Consider the following 8,455-nt stretch of genomic DNA (forward strand, 5'->3'; position numbering starts at 1 on the left):
CCCTTGTAGATTGCGAGCCCTCGCGGGCAGGGTCCTCTCTTCTGTATTCTCACCCATCCCTTGTAGATTGTGAGCCCTCGCGGGCAGGGTCCTCTCTCCTCCTGTATCCTCACCCATCCCTTGTAGACTGTGAGCCCTCGCGGGCAGGGTCCTCTCTCCTCCTGTATCCTCACCCATCCCTTGTAGATTGTGAGCCCTCGCGGGCAGGGTCCTCTCTCCTCCTGTATCCTCACCCATCCCTTGTAGATTGTGAGCCCTCGCGGGCAGGATCCTCTCTCCTCCTGTATCCTCACCCATCCCTTGTAGATTGTGAGCCCTCGCGGGCAGGGTCCTCTCTCCTCCTGTATTCTCACCCATCCCTTGTAGATTGTGAGCCCTCGCGGGCAGGGTCCTCTCTCCTACTGTATCCTCACCCATCCCTTGTAGATTGTGAGCCCTCGCGGGCAGGGTCCTCTCTCCTGTATCCTCACCCATCCCTTGTAGATTGTGAGCCCTCGCGGGCAGGGTCCTCTCTCCTACTGTATCCTCACCCATCCCTTGTAGATTGTGAGCCCTCGCGGGCAGGGTCCTCTCTCCTCCTGTATCCTCACCCATCCCTTGTAGATTGTGAGCCCTCGTGGGCAGGGTCCTCTCTCCTACTGTATCCTCACCCATCCCTTGTAGATTGTGAGCCCTCGCGGGCAGGATCCTCTCTCCTCCTGTATCCTCACCCATCCCTTGTAGATTGTGAGCCCTCGCGGGCAGGGTCCTCTCTCCTCCTGTAACCTCACCCATCCCTTGTAGATTGTGAGCCCTCGCGGGCAGGGTCCTCTCTCCTACTGTATCCTCACCCATCCCTTGTAGATTGTGAGCCCTCGCGGGCAGGATCCTCTCTCCTACTGTATCCTCACCCATCCCTTGTAGATTGTGAGCCCTCGCGGGCAGGGTCCTCTCTCCTCCTGTATCCTCACCCATCCCTTGTAGATTGTGAGCCTTCGCGGGCAGGGTCCTCTCTCCTTATTAAATACAAAACTCCAAGGCAAAGTGCACATAAGAAACAATTCAATGGAGAGAGAAATCCAAGGTCCCAAATAATGTTGTACTAGGTGCACTAATGGACAACTCAGAATTAGAACAAACTAACGGCGAAAAAGAACCCAAACACATATCTAATATTCAAATAAAGAAAAATATTTACTCAAGGATACATACACCATAAGGAGAGGTGGGAAAATACCAAAGAAAGGGCAACATAGGGGACAATGATTATTCGAAGCTGCCCGGTGTGGTGGCGATACGCGTTGGGTCTCTTAGTAGCCCACATTAGGACTCCTTTTCCAGGCGCTACAGGCTTGGGCATTATGTGCCCTGGGTAATATGCTATCTCTACAGCTTATACCATCTTGGTGCTATTTTTCTGTATAGTGGCATGGCAGACTGTTGGTCACATGCTATTGAGGTATTATGCTGATACCTTTGCTGCTTGACATTCATGTATCGTCTTGCACACACCTGTCGTTTCCATTTGCTAGGCAGGTTCGTGTATTTGTGTCCCTTATTCAGCACTTGTAGTGCAGGGATTTGTATGTCTATGTGGGCTTTATAGTTTTGCTATTTTTGCATTCACACTATCAGTGGTCTGTTTCCATTTGTAGTACCCAGGGGAGTGCCTAGGTAGCTTGGCCTACATCTATCATTCTATGACCATTTTTGGTTCTAGGTTATTACATTATGTATATATAGTTCGAGTCCTATGTGGGGTACGGCCGTATTAGGGGCCGTTGTGTACAGCATTTGTATGCTTTTTAAGTGTTTTTATATGTCTATGTGTTTGTTACCCTTGTTTGTATATATATTTCAATAAAGCTGTGTATATTTTTTGCCATATCTTTGTTGTGGTGATCCCCTTTCTTAGGACCTTGTCTGTTTCTCTTTTTTTGTGTATGCTCATATATCTTAGGTCCTGATGGTATCCCATGATCCGTGGTGCCCCCTTTTCCATTACATGCTCTATTAATTGGCCTCCCCCTCACTCGACTTTCCCCTCTCCAGTCCATCCTTAATGCAGCAGCCAGGATCGTCCATCTGGCTAATTGTTACTCGGACGCGTCCGCTCTTCGCCAGTCGTTACACTGGCTGCCCATTCATTACAGGATACAATTCAAAGTACTTGTTCTCACCCACAAAGCTCTCCACAGTGCGGCCCCCCTTACATCTCCTCCCTCATTTCTGTCTATCAGCCTAGCCGACCACTGCACTCTGCAAATGACTTTCGACTAACCTCTGCACTAATCCGTACCTCCCACTCCCGACTCCAAGACTTCTCCCGTGCTGCGCCAATCCTCTGGAATGCTCTACCCCAAGATATTAGTACCATCCACAACTTGCATAGTTTTAGGCGCTCGCTCAAAACCCATTTGTTCAGAGCGGCCTACCACGTTCACTAATCAAAGTCATTTTATGTTTGTGTGTGTGTGTAGCCCATTCACTATCCCCATCTATCCCCCACCCCCTGAAGATGGCTGGACCATCATTGTAAATACACACCTGTACTTTGTATCTCCCCCACCTCATTGTAGATTGTGAGCCCTCGCGGGCAGGGTCCTCTCTCCTCCTGTATCCTCACCCATCCCTTGTAGATTGTGAGCCTTCGTGGGCAGGGTCCTCTCTCCTCCTGTATCCTCACCCATCCCTTGTAGATTGTGAGCCCTCGCGGGCAGGGTCCTCTCTCCTCCTGTATTCTCACCCATCCCTTGTAGATTGTGAGCCCTCGCAGGCAGGGTCCTCTCTCCTCCTGTATTCTCACCCATCCCTTGTAGACTGTGAGCCCTCGCGGGCAGGATCCTCTCTCCTCCTGTATCCTGACCCATCCCTTGTAGATTGTGAGCCCTCGCGGGCAGGGTCCTCTCGCCTACTGTATCCTCACCCATCCCTTGTAGATTGTGAGCCCTCGCAGGCAGGGTCCTCTCTCCTCCTGTATTCTCACCCATCCCTTGTAGATTGTGAGCCCTCGCGGGCAGGGTCCTCTCGCCTACTGTATCCTCACCCATCCCTTGTAGATTGTGAGCCCTCGCGGGCAGGGTCCTCTCTCCTCCTGTATCCTGACCCATCCCTTGTAGATTGTGAGTCCTCGCGGGCAGGATCCTCTCTCCTACTGTATCCTCACCCATCCCTTGTAGAGTGTGAGCCCTCGCGGGCAGGGTCCTCTCTCCTCCTGTATCCTCACCCATCCCTTGTAGATTGTGAGCCTTCGTGGGCAGGGTCCTCTCTCCTCCTGTATCCTGACCCATCCCTTGTAGATTGTGAGTCCTCGCGGGCAGGGTCCTCTCGCCTACTGTATCCTCACCCATCCCTTGTAGATTGTGAGCCCTCGCGGGCAGGGTCCTCTCTCCTCCTGTATTCTCACCCATCCCTTGTAGATTGTGAGCCCTCGCGGGCAGGGTCCTCACTCCTCCTGTGTCCTCACCCATCCCTTGTAGATTATGAGCCCTCGCGGGCAGGGTCCTCTCTCCTTATTAAATACAAAACTCCAAGGCAAAGTGCACATAAGAAACAATTCAATGGAGAGAGAAATCCAAGGTCCCAAATAATGTTGTACTAGGTGCACTAATGGACAACTCAGAAATAGAACAAACTAACGGCGAAAAAGAACCCAAACACATATCCAATATTCAAATAAAGAAAAATATTTACTCAAGGATACATACACCATAAAGAGAGGTGGGAAAATACCAAAGAAAGGGCAACATAGGGGACAATGATTATTTAAACTCCATACAATGTGGCCAAAGTATTTATCCAAGCCATATTAATGTGGCGCTGAATAAAGATCACTTACGGTAATGTGACGACTTCTCGAACCGACCAGCAGTGTGGATAGTGCATACTGAAACTTGGGAAATCCCTGTAACAATTCCTTCCACCTGGGATCTATATATTTGGAAAGTTTATTACCAGATAAACCATTGCAGGCTGGATAATAGTCACCTGTACCTGAGCATCCGGCGGTACCTGTCACTAGGGTGTAAGATCATTTCTGGGTGTGCACACTATTACAAAGGGTAATGAAGGTGAACACACTGGTTTCGTTAACTAGCTTAATGGCCGTCATCCTGACTGCACCTTCTAGAACTTGCAGAGTATTACTGCCCTTAGGCAACAAACAACAAACCATAAAATACGATTGCATTACAAATATAGCGTGAGCTGCAATACCAGACACATCCTACCGACAAGAGTGGCGCTGTTTCTGCAAAAAAAAAAAAAATCATCTATCAGCTCCCATTGTGGAGCTGAACCCCAAAATGGCGACTACATACACAGTGTGCACATACCCTTACTCCGACCTGGGTGTCGGTCCCCTATAAATACCTTAGCTCATCATTATCTAACTCTTCAGTGGCCTGGGAAAGCTGGGTGACAACCTCTGTGGGTGCTCCAAAGGCAGCGATATTGGTAGTCACTTACTTTTATCTTTTTCTTTTTTATTGCCATTAGTGTGGTAGTAAAAGGGTTAAGCTCCCGCACAGTAATAATGATATTCCACGCATCACCCATGACAGGAGACAAGTTCTGCGCAGCATGACCTCAGCTAATGCATCAGCGCACAGCATATGTGTAGCCAGGGTGGGACCAGATAAGGTCCAGATGTGTGAGGTTTCCTTATGGGCAGATTCCCAAATAATAGGCCCATTAAGGGCTGTGGATCTATGACATAGCGCCTGCAGACGGCTACGAGCCCACACAGAATCTCAGGCCCACCTAGTCGTCTGCCCCAGTTACCCATCTACAGTAATAGTGGGATAAACAAAGAATAGTGGGAACAAAGTGGAACCGCCTATTATCATTTATCAGTGTATAGCAGTATTATTCATGGATTTAAATGGCAGCATTATATGGGTTCTATTAAACACTAATTTTTGGATGCTATATAGACTGTATAGTGATATGATAGTTGCTGTATATGGTAGTATTATTTTGGAGCAATATGGCAGTTTTCCATGAACTTTGTACATGGGCACCATGTGGTTTTATTACGTAGGTTTATATTGCAAAAATATTCATGGTGGCATTATGCGGGCGATATAAAGCAGTATTATTGTTGCTCCAGGTGACGGTATTATGTGGATTCTTTTTGCACAATTATTTTGGTAACAAATAGCAGTATTATGTGAGCTGTATACAGCAGTATTGGCACCATGGGGTAGTAATTTGTAGGCTGTACATGCCAACATTATTTCGGTATTATGTGGGCCCTATAAGGCAGTATTATCGTGGCTCCATGTGGCAGTACTATGTAGATTACACATTATTATTTATATTATTTTAGCATTATATTGTACTGTATATATATATATTTTACAGCATTATTATTATATATTATATGATTATTACAGAAGAATTACTTTAGCACTTTATGACAGCATTATGTGTGCCGTATATATGGTGGAATTATATTGGCACCTCATGGCGGTATTATGTAGGCTGTATTATGACAGCATTATGTGTGCCATATATGGTGGAATTATATTGGCACCTCATGGCGGTATTATGTAGGCTGTATTATGACAGCATTATGTGTGCCGTATATATGGTGGAATTATATTGGCACCTCATGGCGGTATTATGTAGGCCGTATTATGACAGCATTATGTGTGCCATATATGGTGGCATTATATTGGCACCTCATGGCGGTATTATGTAGGCTGTATTATGACAGCATTATGTGTGCCGTATATGATGGAAATATATTGGCACCTCATGGCGGTATTATGTAGGCTGTATTTGCACGTCATGGCGGTATTTTGTAGGCTGTATTTGCACGTCATGGCGGTATTATGTAGGCGGTATTTAGCAGCATTATTTTGGCACTATATGGCAATCATTGGTCCATTTAAAAGCAGGGATAAAGTGTCACTCTACACATCAGTATCCAGTCCCGAGTGCAGGAGGGGCCACCGTCATGGCAGAATATGGCCCCACCGTCATGGCAGAATATGGCCCCACTGACGGCCATTGTATTCTGCAGAGGAGAAGTAACTTACATCACATCCTCTGATGCTACAAGATATATTTGGTAACATGAAACTAGTTTTGCAATGGAGATAATCCAATTTATATACTACATTAATTGTGTAAACTGCCAAAGCCCATAATATTTACTAACAATACACTGCACATCCGCCCCGGGAATTAACCCTTCCCTGGAAATCCCTGACCTAGCAGTGCTGGGGCTGTCATCAGTCGTAATGAACAGATAGGAGAAATCTGCTGGAAAAAAAAAATTATTACCATTAAATTATTTAACCTCATGTGCACAAAAAGTGGAAATAAAGACATACAATGGCTGGAGCTTTCTAGGAAAACATACAGATAGATAACTTTCAAATAATGAATTTTCTAACATAGATTACTAATATCTATCAGGCCACGTGGCCCAGTCCTCTGGTAGCCACACCATCCTGGCCACTTTATTTCTAGCCCTGTGCTCAATACAGGACAAGAAGTTTATTAAGGGAACTGGCTGATTATTTCAGAAGCCTAGCCAGCCCCCTTCTGGGTTATATAAAGACATAGAAGGGGGCTGGTTTGGATATTAAAAGTAAGCTGTCAGCCAGCCTCCTTCACATACAGGCAGCGCTCTGATGTTCTGACCCAAGAAAGCACAGGACCGCAAGCACAGGGGCCTGGACCCGTGATGCAGCGGCTACCTGACCGAATAGGAATATCTAATGTATTATCAGAATAGTAATTTATATAGGTTACTAATTATTCCTTATTTATCTATATTTTGCATTAATATTCACCATGATCTATAGATCAAGGTAATAAGAAAGGTGCGGCTTATTTACAGAGAAATGGCTTTATTTATTTATTTATTTATGTATTTATTTAATTGAATAATGTTGTTATACTTATAAGTGCAAGATTTAAAAATAATAAATGCTGAACCCCTCCATATCTCCATAAACCCTTCTAGGGTCACAATTGGGTACAGAGAGATAAAAGAAATACCTCTAGTAAACTATCATTGTTTTTTTACCCTTTGAATTGAAAATGTTGGTGCCTGAGGGGCCTAAATTCCCTTTTGCCACATTAGAAGACCACAGTACACATAATAGATGGGGACCTAGATTTTACATGTTATGATATCTAATAAGTTTATAGCATTACTAATCATTAGTGATGAGCGAATGTACTCAGATAAGGTGTTATCTGAGCATGCTCGAGTACTAACCGAGTGACTTCGGCATGCTCGAAAAATATGTTCAGTCCCCGTGGCTGCATGTCTCGTAGCTGTTAGGCAGCCACAACGTATGTTGGGATATACTGTTTGTTAGGCAATCCCTGCATGCGTTGCTGCTGTCGAACAGCCGCGAGACATGCAGCCGCAGGCATTCGAAAATATTTTTCAAGCACACAGAAGTCATTCAATTAGCACCCGAGCATGCTTAGATAACACCTTATCCAAGCATGTTCGCTCATCACTAGTAATGATGAAGAAATAAGTGCTGCGGAATATGTTAGCGCTATATAAATAAAATTATTATTATTATATTATTATGAAAGCTCCCCCCCCCCCCCCAAAGAAAGTCTGAAAAACAATCGTAATCACATGAAAGGCATGGACAGGACGGGCCAGGACGGATGCTTAGTTAATGAGGACGATAGATGTTAGCTCCTGGGATTTCCTGCACATTTCCGAAAACTGCACAATGGAAGACGTCAATAGGTACGTGGCTCAATTTCTGCCAGGAAAGGGCAATTTTTTGGATTATAATGATGCAAGAGTTTGAGGTCTTCTATTATTATAGTCACCCTTTACCTTGACTCCCACACAGGTAACGATCATGTAACTAATTCTCTAACAGTCACCCCTACAGAATCCATATCAGGGGTCACACTTTTCTTTTTGCTCTATATACAGGTCCTTCTCAAAAAATTAGCATATAGTGTTAAATTTCATTATTTACTATAATGTAATGATTACAATTAAACTTTCATATATTATAGATTCATTATCCACCAACTGAAATTTGTCAGGTCTTTTATTGTTTTAATACTGATGATTTTGGCATACAACTCCTGATAACCCAAAAAACCTGTCTCAATAAATTAGCATATTTCACCCATCCAATCAAATAAAAGTGTTTTTTAATAACAAACAAAAAAACCAACAAATAATAATGTTCAGTTATGCACTCAATACTTGGTCGGGAATCCTTTGGCAGAAATGACTGCTTCAATGCGGCGTGGCATGGAGGCAATCAGCCTGTGACACTGCTGAGATGTTATGGAGGCCCAGGATGCTTCAATAGCGGCCTTAAGCTCATCCAGAGTGTTGGGTCTTGCGTCTCTCAAGTTTCTCTTCACAATATCCCACAGATTCTCTATGGGGTTCAGGTCAGGAGAGTTGGCAGGCCAATTGAGCACAGTAATACCATGGTCAGTAAACCATTTACCAGTGGTTTTGGCA

Source organism: Ranitomeya imitator, chromosome 8 (genome assembly GCF_032444005.1).
Source record: "Ranitomeya imitator isolate aRanImi1 chromosome 8, aRanImi1.pri, whole genome shotgun sequence".
NCBI lineage: Eukaryota > Metazoa > Chordata > Amphibia > Anura > Dendrobatidae > Ranitomeya > Ranitomeya imitator.